Raw genomic sequence first — 16,851 nt, forward strand, 5'->3', positions numbered from 1 at the left:
TCTGGCTTTTTTGCCATCTCCATGAACCTAATTGCACTCACCTCCACAGTCTTGAGAAAGTCATCAATGCTCACATGCTTCATAACATGCATCCACCCATCCCTCCATTGAAGCCACATTATTCACGTCTTTTCATGTCTTACTAAGTCGGAGCCTTGAGATCAATTTCAGTGTAGTCTGTTCTCAACTATCTCCCCTGCCAAGACACTCTTAAGCTCCTTGATTACTGAGTCTCCAATCGTAAAAACCTATTTGATCAACACAATAAAGTCAAGAAATATTGGCTAATTTTCCTACATCACTTTTAATAAGCACCAAAAACCTGTATATATCACATAGTAGGATAACATATATATATATATATATATATATATATATATATATATATATGTATATATATATATATATATATATATATATATATATATATATATATATTGAAATGAAGACAAAACTTAGAACTGACCAAAAAATTTTAATAAAAAATGAAGTAGTGTTACTGTGCCATAGAAACCTTTAATAAGTCCACAATAAAATCATCCACAGTAAAAACATTAAGCGTTTTCATCCATCAACTGGACTTCTTCAAATTTGATAAAACCACAGTAAAAGACCAAATAAATACTCATGCAAGCAGCACTATCTAACATTGCACTGGATTACAAAATAATACGTTGCTCAGTTAATTAAGAAATAATTAAGGTTGTTGAAGCTCAAGAAGTAAATATCTTAAAGTGCCAGTACGCATAAACTTAAAAAACATGGAAATAACACAGTAAAAAATTCAAATAAAACATGCATTCCATTGAACATACTAAATGCAAAGCAAAAGAACCCCTCCCATAAAAAGAAAAATTATAAACAGTGCAGTTCCTGTTAAATTAATTTCATTGAATATACTAAAAATCATGAACATTAAAAAAATAAGGAAGACTTTAGATGCAGCGCACACACACTATAGACACCATGTCATTCAAGTCATGGCCATTAGTGGAATCGAGTTGACATCTAAGATCCTTCCATTCAAGCACACCTTTCCAAGGGACCCCCCCCCCCCCCGGGCTATGCCTTCAATGCTGTCTAGAACATAAAACTTAAAGTAATGCGTGGCATTATCATTAATATGCCCATACAGGGCATTATTCAAGTTTTTCCTTCCAATATCATACAAGCGTTGGTAAATTCTCATTTTCAGGGATTTTTCTGTTTTTCCCACATAAAACCTGGGCAGGATTTGCATTGAGCCACACAAACTACCCATGAACTGTAGCAGTGATACTTCAATTTCAAAAAATCTTTACAATAGTTTACTACATCATAAACTGAACCTTCCATAAGGTGTCTGTTACTACATCAAAAATTGAACCTTCCATAAGGTGCCTGCTTTGGTTACACCAGCCACAATTTTTCATCTGCCCAAGTTCATGCCTCCAGCTCACCCTCTCAGTTAGGGATTTGAAAGAGATGTCCTTTTTATACACAAATAATGAGGATGGACCTAAGATGTCAAATTCTTCTACCCCTAGTTTAAACACATTACAATTTTTCTGTATCACAGCATTGATACCTTTAGCATTCAGATTGTACATTAAAATTATAGCCCGGCCATAATCATCCTTATGCCTGGGGGATATATCACCACCAAGACCAACTGCCCCTCTCCCCAAAATGGGAACAAACACAGACTGTTCTCATTTGAAAATAACTTCCCCATGGGGTATCCATGTTTAGCCAAGTAATTTCCTGAAAGAAAACTTCATGTTGTAAGATAATGCATGTGAGTCTAACCATTTGCCCTTTGCTTATGGCTCTTTTTTGGTGGATAGGATGGCAACTACTGAAATGTAAGAAACTGTTGCAAAAGAGAGTAAAATCCTATGAGTGGAGGAGCTCCCTGGTCAGTCTCAGTAAGAAGCTGAGATCCCTTATAAGATCCTCCAAAGCTAGCTATAAAAATAAAATCGCCACTGATTATAAGGGCAACTACAAAGCATTCTATAGCTATGTCAAGAATCTCAATTGTAACAACCAGATCTTCTCTGAGTTACAGCACAACGGCATGGAAATTACAGAACCAAATGATATTGCCAATATCCTGGCAAACAGGTTCAGTGCTAACTTTACCCACCTCTCTCCCTCTAAAGGGCTCATATCTATACAGGAAGAATGCAGAGTCCCTGTAATCACATAAATGCAGGTAAAATCTGCACACTCTAAAACCAAAAACACAGCATCCACGGGACCGGACAACATCCCAGGCAGCATTTTACATGAACTTCAGAACGAACTGGCTCCCGACCTAAGCACCATGTTCAATCATAGTCTCATATCAGGCTTCATGCCCAGTGAATGGTGCACAGCAACAGTTATCCCACTCCACAAAGGGGAAGCCACCACTGATCCTGGGAACTATTGCCCTATTAGCCTAACAAGCCTGATCTGCAAGGCCATGGAAGATATCATCATGGAACTCATAAACAAAGACATTGGTAACCCCCAAACTCTGGACCCCACCAAGTTCGGGTTTGTGAAAGGGAGATCATGCCTTCTGAACCTGATTGACTTCTTTGAGGCAGTCATCAAGGCCGTGAGACAAGGGTAAGGTGGTTCACACAGCCTATCTTGACCTCCCCAAGGCTTTTGACAACATCCTCTATTCTGGAATTATAGCTAAACTCACTAAACTAGGCACAAATCCCTAGGTCACAATATGGGTTGCCAACTGGCTCACTGACAGTACCAACACTACAAAAGTTGTAGACAAGTGGAGTACCACAGAGTTCAGTCCTGGGATCTCTCCTGTTTGGTATCTACTTCTCTGAAGTACAGGCTAACACAGAAGGCCTCTGGCTAATGAAGTTCGCAGATGACTGCAAACTAGGAGCCATAGTCGAGTCTCCAAATGATGTGGACATCTTACAGAAGGGCTTCACTCAGACAGATGCCTGGTGTCAGAGGCATGGCTTCAAGCTCTGTGCCAAAATGTGCATTGTCATCCCCTTTGGTAAAAACTCTGTACCTATGAACTACCACATAAATTGCAGTCTACTTAATGTCGAATGTGTGATAAGAGACCTCGGGATCCAGGTGGACAGTAGCCTCTCCTTTGATAATCACATCGCCACAGTAGTTAGGAAATTCGTCTATGTGACACACCTCATCACAAAAGGGTTCTCATCCAGGAAAAAAGAGCTCATCCAGGAAAAAAGAGGTCATTGATTCCCCTCTACTCGGCACTCATTAGACCCATTATAGAGTACAATGTCCCTTTTGGAATGTACCTCACAAGACAGCTGCAGCAGCTGGAAAGGCCACAGAAGTACCTCACAAAGAGGATTACTGGTCTCAAACAGATGCCCTACACTGACCATCTCAAAAAACTCCAGCTTTACTTTGTAGTGTATCGCCTACTCCGAGGAGATCTCTGCCTAACATATAAAGCTATGTTAAACCCAGAGCTGTTGGACATGCTACACATAAAGAAATCCCAATCCCTCTGAGCTACATGTTCTAGGGACCTAAACTTTGTCACCACAATAAACACAACATGTTGGAGGGATAGATTCCTATCCCAGAGACTTCCTATACTCTGGAACAAGCTACTCATCTATGTCAAGCAAAGTTCCTCATTAGCACTCTTCAAGAAAAATCTTGATGAGTGGATGGGAAATAGGAAATACACCCCGGGGATCACTTCTGTGGCTCTGCTCAACAGGGGCACAGGAAATTTACTTTCTTGGGTATCGTAAGCCAGGAAACCTTGTTGGCTAGGCTCACTTAGGCCCTTGGGCCAATAGCCTAGTACCCACCTATGAACCTATGAATTTGAATATGTAGGCTTCCTGTAAATGTTAGACTTGAAACACTGCTTAGATCTATTTTTGGAGATGGTGATATCTAGGTAGTTAATTGGATCAAAAGAAGTGCTGATAGTAAACTTCAAAAAAGAAGTTGTTTTATTCTAATACAAAAGAATCTTTCAAGGTACTCAAAAGTACCCTTCCAAAAAAATAATGATATCAAGGTAATGCCCATAGAGGGAACACTGCTAAAAAAGGGGAACTCATAATGATCTAAATTCCCACTCAGCCATAACCAGACTGACAAAGGTCTGGGCACATGCAGCCCCCATGGCCACAGCAGTACTTTACTTAAACAGTTATTCCTCCAAGGAAATGAAATTGTTCTTGAGGACAACTTCCATCAGGTTTAGGAGTAGTTTTATCTTGGAATGGTCAAGATTGTTGTTCCTACATAAAAAATCGTAAAACCATTCTAGTCCATTGTCATGCGGGATTACTGAAAACAAGTTGATAACATCAACAGTAGCACAAATAATGTGTTCCCTATATTGGTCTTCAGAAACTTTTTTAACAGTTGTTTCCTACTCAGAACTTGCCTAATATCAAATTCACACACAATTATACACTTGAAATTTTTCACTCTCACTGTAAATAATAGACTGGTCCATTAATTCCTGTAGAGCTCAAACTAGATTCCACTAATGCCATGGCTTGAATGACATGGTGTCTATAGGGTGTGTACTATGTCTAAAATCTTATCTTATTTTTATAATGTTCCTGATTATCAGTAAATTCAATGAAAATAATTTATTAATGTTCCTGATTATCAGTAAATTCAATGAAAATAATTTAACAGGAACTGCACTGTTGATCATTTTTTATAGGAGGGTTCTTATGCTTTTCATTTAGTGTGCTCAGTGGAATGTATGTTTTATTGGAAATGTTTACTGTCTTATTTCCATAGTTTTTATTTTACAGGAAATGCCACTTTAAGATTTTTTGCTTCTTGGGCTTCAACAACCTTAATTATTTCTTAACTGAGCAGTGTATTAACTTGTTATCCAATGCAACATTAGATAGGGCTGCTTGCACAAGTATTTATTTAGTATTTTACTGTGGTTTTATCACATTTTGTAGAAGTCCAGTTGATGGATGAAAGCTCTTAATGTTTTTATTGTGGATTTTGATTTTGAGATAAAGTGAATATGGCTTTAAAATAATTAGGGACCAAAGGAAGCTGTTAGTATTTAAATGAGGGTAGAACTGTGAATAACGTGTCTGATGAAGTTTCATATCTTACACAAATGAAAGCGCTCACAACAATACATGTTTTAAAATGAAGTACATTTTTATTTTTAATAAAAGTTTGGATTGAACTTGTAGAGCAACTTTCTTCTTATTGTTGCTCAATCTGGGGTTTGGTGTATCGTTTATCCTGTGGTTTGGTTTATTGTGGATGATTTTATTGTGGACTTATTGAAGTTTTCTACTGCACAGTACCATCACTTCAATTTTTTATTTTAATTTTAATTTTTATATCCATGTCTATTTGTACCCACGGTGGTGGTGCTGCGGTAGCGTTGTTGCCTTACAGTAAGACGCTGTCTGGTTCGATTCTCAGCTAGAGCGTCTTCTGTGTGGAGACATGCATGAATGGGCGTACCTTCGTTGAAGGTTGTGCATCAGGGCTGGTAACTCGGCATGTAAAAATCAACTACCAATCATTAGTGGACCGGAGTTCCATTGTGGCAATCCCTAACCGGGAAAAGCCGAAAGACACAAATATATATATATATATATATATATATATATATATATATATATATATATATATATGGGTCCACTTCATAAGATTGATTTAACAGAAAGTTGAACTTCATATAGTCAACACCATATAATCAAATTTCCAAAATGCCGAAGCTTTTGTATGCATATTGCAGTACAGTGGGGATAGGGGAATTTACCCTTTTCCACTCTGTAGTGTGATCTTGGAGTTGGAATACATAATATGCAGGGGGTGTGGAGGTGCATAGCTGCCCCCAAAAAATGTAGATTTTTTTTGTTTTGTGTCATTTGACTTTTTGAAAAGTCGATCATATGGTCTCAACAATATGAAATTAGACTTTCTTTGGAGTCAATCTTCTGAAATAGATCCATACATATATGTAATATGTGTGTGTGTGTGTGTGTATATATATATATATATATATATATATATATATATATATATATATATATATATATATATATATTTACCTGCTGGAAACAAGAGCAATTGTTTCCAAAGCTTATGAATAGAAAATGATTTGAAATTAATTATAAATATGTGTAAAGGACTAACTGACTGCAAAGTTGTCCACAGCCCTAGGATGGAATGTGACCTTCAGGCTGGATACACATTACAATAATTATGTAGTCTATTAACTTGAAAGAATTAAATGTACTTTAATTATACCATTTGGTAGGTGGTGATGTCTTGCATCTTTGCTTATCTCTCAACAGACAGTTGACTTTCATGTCTGAGTCATAGCTGAAAGACATTTGATAAAGACACACGGACTTTACTTGAAATATCCCATTCAACTGGGAAACCTTCACGTCTTCCTGATATACTTCACCATCCAGAAGCTGCTATATTTGCAATGGCCCTTCAGAAGTGTTCACTTTAAAACACAACATTGCCCAGCTGTAATCTCTTTAGAAAACATTCTACAGAACCATTAATGGACAAGCATAAATAAAGAACTGAAGCAGACTGCAATTAACATAGAGTTTACTATGTATATCAGGTTGTATTTTAATGTCAGAAGTACTGTCTATTCTCTTTAAGGGAAGGAGATACAAGGTGGTATAAGTCACGTTTCTATAAATAAGCCTTTAAGAAAGAGGGCTATATAACAAGAATTGTAGTTCTCTTGCACAAATGATGACATCTGCATATATAGACCAGTACAACACAAAGTTAGGCCATATTAGCAATATGGCCTGAAGTGATTGCCCATTAAGATATGAGGCACACATAATACCCTAAGATCCCACTGCAATACTCTCTAATCGTGCAGGTAAGAGTGCTTAGAGATGCATGTAAAGAAAGACTTGTGACTCATGGCTTGTGATAAGGAAAGGTTGAACAGAGGCAATGACACGTCTCTCTCAACTATGCCTAATTTTTGAGGACAACTTGGATTTTGTCTTAAAATTTAGTTTTGATATCAAAAAAGAAAACTGATATAGTCCCTAAATAAAGACATTCTATGGGCTTCATGAACAATTGTGTAGGCTCCGTGTGAAGCCTGCTCTATGTTTATGTGTTAACACGATGAGCAGAACTGCCAATTGAATATGCATGCTGCTCATCACAATTACATGAACAGAAGCATATTTTTGTGGCCAGCAACTGTTTGTGTTACAGAAGGCTGTTCAAATAAAATGTTTCACATGTTTCCTTAAGCTAGAAAACGTGATTGTGTGCCACTCAGCAGCCAGCAAGTGCACAAGGCAAGAAAAAAAAAGTATATGAAGTTCCAGTGAAAGTATGTCATAAATCTGGACTAATAATTTACACATTCTCTTCAGACAGTATGGATCTGAACCCCAGAGCAACTCTCAATGCATTTACAGCCTCTGCCACAGAAAGACGTATTCATCATGAGCACAACAGGTGACTCATTTGTAATACCCCCCAGTGTTGACAAAACTGCACTAATAGAGATTACAGAAATGACATTGTTTGCTCTTTCCTTCAACTATGAACCCTGTTTACGCAGGAAAAATATATACAACAATTTATATTCCACACATCAAAACACAATCTTCATTTTCACATCTGTTGCAAGCATTCCAAGCAGCATGTGGATTCAAACCTTCCATCCTCTTTCCTGTTTAAAATTATTACATTTAACCTGTGTGCTACAATGATACTTAAATGCAATGCCGAATTTCTTTTCTTACTGCTATACAGAACTCAGTAGCAAAGCACACCAGTGCCACTATGAAATGCACTACTGATGGCAAGACAAATTCAATTTCTCAGTTTGTACTTTAGGCCTCTCATTCACTGTTTTAAAACAATGCCACTCAAGAGTCCACTCTGCCAAAATGCACCCAAATGAGGAACACACAAATAAATAAATAAATAAATAAATAATAGACAATTGTCTGTAGTAACAAATATAGGATAATAAGAATGAAAAGGTAGGATTGTGAAGTTTTGTAGATATGTGTGTGTACAACCTGATCACATGCTCAGAAAATATGTATTAATTCTATCAGACAGAACACTATGTGGATTTGAACCCTCAATTCACTCCAGTGACAACACACACTCAGTTGTTTTTCTTATCCCTCTTTGCCAGCAACGCAACACAGAACCAGAATATCTTACTTTCTTATTTGCTTGAACATGTCTAGATCAATGTGATATTGACAAATACTTTACATTAATACTAGCCAACACCATATTAATGTCAGTTTGCCAACACTGCCAGCTATTTATTTCCTTTATTTTCTTAACTGTAGAAATTCAATGTCATGGCCATTTATTTGCATCTTTGTTTCAATGTGTAATGTAAACTGGTCAGTATTTAAGACTCATTTTAAGAAGAGGATGGACAATGTGCTTACTACAAGGTTATCGGTGCTGTTGAGGTTGTTCTTATAGCTGTGAAGGTGCTTACACTTTTTATTTTGAGCCTACTCTGCATGATACAAACACTTCAGAGAGAAGAGTCACTTCACTACTGTTTGTTGTCATCAGATCACTCAGTAAAACCTGCAAGTTATAGTAGCTAGCAAGTATCAATGCTCCTCCCTGCAGTCCTAGGGTGTGTGCATGCAATCATGTAGCTACTTACACCATGTTGATATCCCCTACACCAAGTGATTTTTTTTCTTTTTTGGTGTTCAGGAATGCTAATGACTTCATACTTCATTTGCATCTTTACAGCACTCAGAGGGCTGAATTTACATTATATAAAGGTAAAGGTGTTATAGCTATAGAAGTGGAAGGAGGAGAGACTGATTGGATACAGCCAGACCATTAATGCTAGTTAATTGGAGGAGATTGTTCCACAATTTACTGCCCTATTTCATAAGGTATGTTTATCCTCTTCATACACTGCTTACATTTTCATATTTTGAATGTATTTCAATATGAAAAAGAAAAAGAATTTTGATATGCATGCAATTTAGAAAATGTACTGCTGGTATACTGTACATTTGTCAGTTATTGCTGTGCTTTCCAAGTTAGTATACTTAAATCACAGCTTTATGTTATCATTTGCTATTGGAATTTCACCAGGTACTGCAGACAACGGTATTGTATTTTTCATCTGCTTCAAGGGATTGTCTAAGAGTAGCTAACAGAGGTGTTAGGCAACTCAGATGGCCCCTGGCAACCTCTACAGCAGTGGAAAGACCAATGGAAATTGTCTAGGCAGTTGGACTTTGAATGTATGCCTAGTTATTGATAATACCACCATCAAGTGAACCTTTACACACAAAAAAATGTATCTGCGTTTACTGTATTTGTGTTTCTTCCTACTTTATTTTGCTTTTGCATCATCTTAAAAGTACTCAATTGTATTTATTACTGCTTGGTGTAACTCATTCTAAGCCTTTTAGTTTAAGCACTTGGGCTTCAGACCAGTTGTTTTACATTAAGAAGGTTTGTGGTCTGCACTGTAGTGGCAGGACAGGTAGCTTACACCCTTCTAAGTTGGGAACTGCTGATTGAGGGCTCAGTGTCTGTTATTCTAAAAGTGTATTAATTCTGGTTAAAGCACTTGGGCTTCAGGCCAGTTATTTTACATTAAGAGGGTTTGTGGTCTGCACTCTTGTGGGAGGAGAGGCTGGACTCTGCCCTTCTGAGCTGGGAATTTCTGGTTAAAGGCTTATAGTGCCTGCATATTTGAACTGCTTCTTACTGAAACTGGTACACCTTGTTTGCTGTAGCATAGACTAGATCCAGGCCTGCTGAATCTAGCTTTTTTTGTATAACTTGAGCACTAATCCAGGCATTCTTTAAAGTATTCAATTGTATCTATTACTGCTTGGTAGTAACTTGATTAAAGTGTAGCTATCATTCTAAGTCTTTTGGATTAAGCACTTGGGCTTCAGACCAGTTGTTTTACATTAGGAAGGATTGTGGCCTGCACTGTGGTGGCAGGACAGGTAGCTTACATCCTTCTAAGTTGGGAACTGCTGATTGAGGGCTCAGTGTCTGTTATTCTAAAAGTGTATTAGTTCTGGTTTAAGCACTTGGGCTTCAGGCCAGTTATTTTACATTAAGAAGGTTCGTGGTCTGTACTCTTGTGGGAGGAGAGGCTGGACTCTGCCCTTCTGAGCTGGGAATTTCTGGTTAAAGGCTTATAGTTCCTGCATATTTGAACTGTTTCGTACTGAAATTGGTACACCTTGTTTGCTGTAGCATAGACTAGATCCAGGTCTGCTGAATCTAGCTTTGTTTGTATGCTTATTGTTTGTTTGCTTGTTATTTCCCCTGAAATGCTAATGCTTTTCAGTGCTTCTGTGGATCCCTAGTGATATCTGCTTTGCTTACTGTACTTATTTCCTTGTTTCACTTGAATGAAAGTTATTGTTTGTCGTTTTTGCATTTAAGTTACCTGTAGCACATTGCATTTAAGTTACCTGGCACTTGCTCACTAAAGCAATTATACAAGTCAGCACTAAAAAATTAAAAGCACTACACCCTCACAAACTCCCCTTGAGTATCTTGTTCCCCATTGGCCCTTTTTTTCAATTATAAAGGAATTCCCAATACTATTCTAGCATGTCCAAAGGTCAGTTGTCAATCTCCTCTCCAGTCCAGCTGGTGAATTTGGGAATCTTGAGGCAATGTTACAACTGCCTCATGTACACAGACAACCCTCTCCTCCTCCCAACAAATTCCAACACATGTGAGAGATGCAACCATATAGCCAAACTGGAGGCTAAGCTCTCTCAACTCAGTACTGGTGTAACCAGTCAGGGGGAAAAGGAAACCACATTCACTACAATTCCAGTCTCACATAGACCTACCACGACAGCAAACCAAACACATAAACACACAAAAACATACTCGGAGGCTCTAAATAAAAATCTGCCTAAGCAGCAGAGACCTCCAAAGCAGACACCCAAGCAACCGCTACCCCAAAACAAAACACGTGCAACACATAGCTCACAAAGCCAGTGTGCCGAACAGTCACAGCCCTTAAGGCTAAACAACACACCCGATACACTTGTAATAGATGACTCTATCATCAGGCACACTAACGTCCCGCTCTCCAGGCTGAACAAGGAGAAGGTCACAGTGAGCTGCCTGTCAGGCGCTAGGATCCACCACATAACACAAGCACTCAGGTCACTCCAAGGTAAGTACAAATATGATTCAGTCATTGTCCATGCTGGTGTGAATGACCTGAGACGTACCTCCCTGGACTAAATGAAAAGAGACATAGAGGAGCTCTCTGAGCATGTAGCCCAGGCCGGTATGACCCTGACCTTGAGTAGCATCTTACCTTCACCAAGAATGATGCCACAATATGAAGACAAGATGATCAGTTTCAACAACTGGCTTAAGTATTGGTGTCATTCAAAGGGGATCCAAAGACTGTCAGCCTGGGATGACATGCTCAACAAGCCACGATGCTTCGCTAGGGATGGCTTGCACCTGTCACCCCTGGGCTTTCGGATATTGGCAAAGGCTCTTGCTACCCCCATAGTGCCTTTTTTAGGCAAGGCTCAAAAGACAAACCCACCTCCATAGGTATCACAAGGGATAAGAAACTAAGAGTAATGCTACTCAACGCCAGAAGTCTAAACCTCAAGATGCATGCACTCAAAACTCTCCTTAGTATGGAGAACATCGATATCTGTGCAGTAACAGAAACCTGGTTCAAGGCTCCCGAGAGCACCCAGCACTACCAGGTTATACCTCCTACCATGCTTTTTGGCCCCAAAACTTGGACCGAACCGCAAAAGGAGGGGAAGTATCAATATTCGTCAAGGATACCCACACCTCCAGGTTGGTGGCACAGCACAAAGCATCAGTGACTATCCATGTGCAACTAACAGTGGGTAAAACTGCTTTCCAGTTTATAGCCTGCTACAGACCACCCTCCCAAACCCAGGAACTCCACTCGGCCTTCCTGAGAACTCTGGAAAATATGAAGGTCTCTCCAAACACCATTATATTGGGTAACTTCAGCTACCCAAACATAGACTGGGAGCATTACTCTAGCTCCAACACCTTAGCCCAAAGGTTCCTAGAATTTATAAACTCAAATGCTATGGAACAACTTGTTACCACTCCCACAAGAGGGGAAAACATACTGGACTTGATCATCACCAACATGGGGGACTCTATGCTCCATACCAGAAGTGTATCCCTCACTGGTAAGATCAGACCACAAACTAATCTCACTGGATATTCACATCCCGACCCCACCCCCTGCCCAGAAAACCACAGTGAAAAACTTCTCTAAAGCAAAGTTCACACTCCTCAAAACCGAGGTGGAATCCTTCAAAGCCTCCAGGCCTGTGGAAAATATGGCCCAGACTGCAGAATCCTTTATAAACGCATTCTATGAACACCTTCAGGAATGCATGGATCATGCAATCCCAAATAAAACCAAGATTCAATCCTCCAAAGGCAGACGTCCTGTCTGGTGGACCCCAGCCATAAACAAACTATACAATAGAAGGAGGAAGCTACTACATGATAGAGCAAAATCCCAAAAAGGGAAGGCATCTCTGATCAGTATTAGCAAAAAACTACGGGCACTCATAAAATCGTCTAAGGCCAGCTTCGAGAGAAAAATTGCACAGGACACTAAGGATAATCACAAGGCTTTCTTTAGTTATGTTAGGAACCTGGGTGGGAATTCCCAGATATGCTCAGAATTAGTCCAAAATGACAAAAAATACACCAAACCCACAGACATTGCCTACATCCTAGCTGACAGGTTAAGCGCAAACTTTTACCCTCCCTCTCCACCAAAAGGGCAAATATCTATCCCAGCAGAGTGCTGCCCCCCTGACATCTCAGATGCTCAGGTAAGAGCCGCCCTCTCCAAAGCAAAAAACACAGCATCAAAGGGACCAGACGGTGTCCTGGGCTGCGTCCTACATGAACTCCAAGAAGAGCTAAACCCAAACATAAAACTACTGTTCAATCTCAGCCTTACTACAGGATATGTACCCAAAGAGTGGTGTACAGCAATGGTGGTCCCTCTCCACAAAGGTGGTGCCTCAACGGATCCTGGAAACTATCGCTCCATAAGCCTGACTAGCTTAGTCTGCAAAGCTATGGAAAGGATCATCATGGACCTTATAAATAAAGATATTGGGGACCTACAGACACTGTATCCTACCCAGTTCAGCTTTGTTAAGGGCAGATCCTGCCTCTTAAACCTGGTTGATTTCTTTGAAACAGCCACCAAGGCCATTGACGAGGGGAAGGTGGTCCACACAGCTTACCTGGACCTCACAAATGCCTTCGATACAATACCCCACTCGGGCACTATAGATAAGCTCACCAGCTTAAATATAAACCCCTATGTCACTAGATGGGTTGCAAACTGGCTCAAGGACAGAACCCACATGGTTAGAATTGCTGGAGCCATGTCAGACTCCAAACCAGTTACAAGTGGCATCCCTCAAGGCTCAGTCCTGGGATCTCTCTTGTTCAGTATATATTTCTCAGAGGTACAGGCCAACACGGAAGGACTGTGGCTGACCAGGTTTGCAGATGACTGCAAACTGGGCGCCATAATCGACTCTCCAGCCGACACAAGCATCCTCCAAAAGGGCCTCATAGAAACAGACAACTGGTGCCAGAGCCATGGCCTCAAGCTAAACGCCAAAAGGTGTATAGTCATCCCCTTTGGCAAAAACAAAGTGCCCACAAATTACCACATAAGTGGTAATCCATTAAGTACAGAAGAAGTAATTAGGGACCTGGGGACCCAAGTTGATAGCAATCTCTCATTTGACAACCACGTGGCCAAAGTGGTTAGAAAAGCATTTTATATAGCCCGCCTAATCATGAAGGGATTCACATCCAGATCAGGGGAGGTCATCGCGCCTCTTTACTCATCCCTCATCAGGCCCATAATTGAGTACAATGCCCCTTTTGGGATGTACCTTACCAGACACCTGCAGCAACTGGAAAGACCCCAAAAGTACCTCACTAAGAGGATCAAAGGGCTCAAACAGATGCCATATGCTGCCTGGTTAAAGAAACTCCAGCTCTACTCAGTGGCATACCACCTGCTCAGAGGCGATCTGTGCCTGACGTATAAAGCCATGTCCAACCTGGAATTAATGGACATGCTGCACCTCAGAAAATCCAAATCCCATCGAGCTACGTGTTCGAGAGACTTGAACCTCAGCACTGAAATAAATAGGACATGCTGGAGGGACAGATTCATAACCTAGAGGCTCCTTCACTCTGGAATAAAATCCCAGTCCAGGTTAGGCAGAGTCCCTCATTGACTCTCTTCAAGAGGAATCTTGATGAGTGGATGGGGGATCATAGGTTTACCCCGGGTATCACTTCTGTGTCACTGTTAGACAGAGGCACAGTATACTAACCTCAGAAAAGGGCATAGCAAAATTAATTTAAAATGGGTGGCGAAAGCCAAGCACACTCTGGTTAGGCTTATAAATGCCCTAGGGCAGATAGCCTAGTATGAACCTATGAACCTATGAACCTATGTCATTACAGACATGTTAACAGAATGGATGTCATGTTAATGTATTAATGTTCTTTTTTTTGTTGCTTCTTTTTTATGGGGGGGGGGCTCTCTTAGCTTGTGTATAGTCTGAAATGAACATTATGTGTTCAGTTTGTTTGGTGTTGAGGATGGGTGCACTGGTTTGGTTTGAGAAGAATGCTTTCTGTATGTGCTACAAATGTTTTTTTTTCTGTTTCTTGTCATATGGGATTATGGCACCTAGACCGCCTGTTCCATGAAAGCCACCATTTAGTGATACATCGAACAAGGTAATTATTTATGCCTTACACCACCATGGATCCTTCCTCCTTGACAGAGGCAGAGATGATACATAAGCCAGAGAAAGTATATGGCAATAGGTGGTTGCTGACATAAACACAGTGGGCAGATTTGCCAGAAAGTATATTTAGGTACAACACCATATCAATGATATGATTTTGTCTTGCCCTCAGTAGTACAGGAGGGCAGTTGTGGTAGCATGAGAACAGATGGCTACATGGGGTCAGGGTCCTGCTACAGATCCACCACTCACTGAAAATGAGTATTTCATGTTCACTGTCAGTGATTGAGACAGCTCAGTAGAGGGTTCACACAGACTCTTTGATGTTGGTGCTGATTTGGACAACAGGCCAAGTGAGTCCCAAGAAGAAATCACAGGTATGCTATACATATAAGGTATGTAATGCCATTCTGCACATCTTTATGTGTCACTGCTTCTACATCTGAAAACATTGATATGTCTGCTTTACAAGAAAGGAGAGTCCAACAGAGATTATGCTGGGGGGATGGTCAGTCTGATTGATTGTCAGATATTTCTTAAGGGGATGATAGAGCATTATTCTTGTGTCCTTGTGTCATTTGCATTGTGATGCTTATTAGCCTTCCTTCCACTGCCATCTCCTTTTTCCATGGACATCAAATTTATTATACAAAAGACCACCTATAGATGGTAAGTGCAAACTTTCTTTGATTAGTAATAACCGTCACTTAGATGGAAATATGAGGAGAGAGTAAAATGTATTGTATGCCCTTAACATCTGAAGTTGTTTAACATGAGTGTGTAGAACCAGGTTTGGTTCTTTTCCACTCACTATTTCTCTCCTCCTCGTGTTTATTGATGATTATCATAGGTGATCGTGACAGTGGCAGTGTAGAACTTGTACCTGATATCAAAGTATTGGTAGCCTCTGATGATGATGATGATGATGATGGTGATGGTAGTGATATAGAGGCACAGTCAGGGGTGCAGAGGTTCAGTCTGACACAGAGGTTGTGGTTCACACATCCACTGGCCTTATTTCGGACACAGTCAGTATGCCTACGCATACTGATTCCACTTATGCCTCAGATATAGGATAGGTTGAGGTGACACTGATGATCAGGCTAGTGTGGTTGCAGATTTGGATGAGTCTGCCCCATAGCCATTGTTAGGGTATGGCACCACACAGGAGGGTTTCTAGAGGTGCTAGGAGTAGGCTTACTATCCACTCTTATCCTGATGCTGTTGCATCATTACGTGTCACCAGACTGAGTGCGAGTGATGTCTGCTGTTGTCTGTAATGCCCAAGGGATCATCCTCAGCATCCGTGCAGGCAACTATGATCATATGACATATGTATAGGGCCATCATGGATTCACAGGCACGTTCCACAAGCACCTCGGAAGTGACTGCGCAAGTCCCAAATGTAGTACATTCTTGCATGGGACACTATCTCAGCTGTGTGAGTGACTCACTGAATAGGATGCCTGACACACTTGATCGAGCAGTGTCTGATGGAATTTCTGCTGGGGGAGAGCCAGAGTCCATGTGTCTGTAGAGATACAATATCCTCCGGTGTTAGCCAACATGGCCGTGCAAGGTCCTGTCCTGTAGTGGCACTACCTCCACTGCTCAATCAGTGATTGAAGTGTCCATGGGGCCACAGGGTCATGGTACTGTATGTAATCGTGAAAAGCAATCATCCAGTAGACATCGCTTGCATTCAGATAGCACTCTCACTTCGAACTGGGGGCCTGGAAGTGGCAGTGCAACTCCTGGCAAAAGCAGTTTGCACGGTCATGAGTGATGACACTGAAATGACAACTCTACCATGCATGGATTATACTTGTTTGGCATTGTAGGACATAGTGTTAGCACAGCTCATGAAGCCACACACACATTTCACAAAAACCGCCCATACTGACCCACGCATGCAAGCTACGAAAACCTTAATGTTTATTGGGATATATGGCTTGTTAGTAGCCCTGGGATATTTCCTACTTTACTGAGTGTTCTGTGTTTCTTACTCACACACATTCACTACTTTGGTATT

The sequence above is a fragment of the Protopterus annectens genome, chromosome 2.part0 (genome assembly GCF_019279795.1).
Source record: "Protopterus annectens isolate FY-2018-M chromosome 2.part0, PAN1.0, whole genome shotgun sequence".
Taxonomy (NCBI): Eukaryota; Metazoa; Chordata; order Ceratodontiformes; family Protopteridae; genus Protopterus; species Protopterus annectens.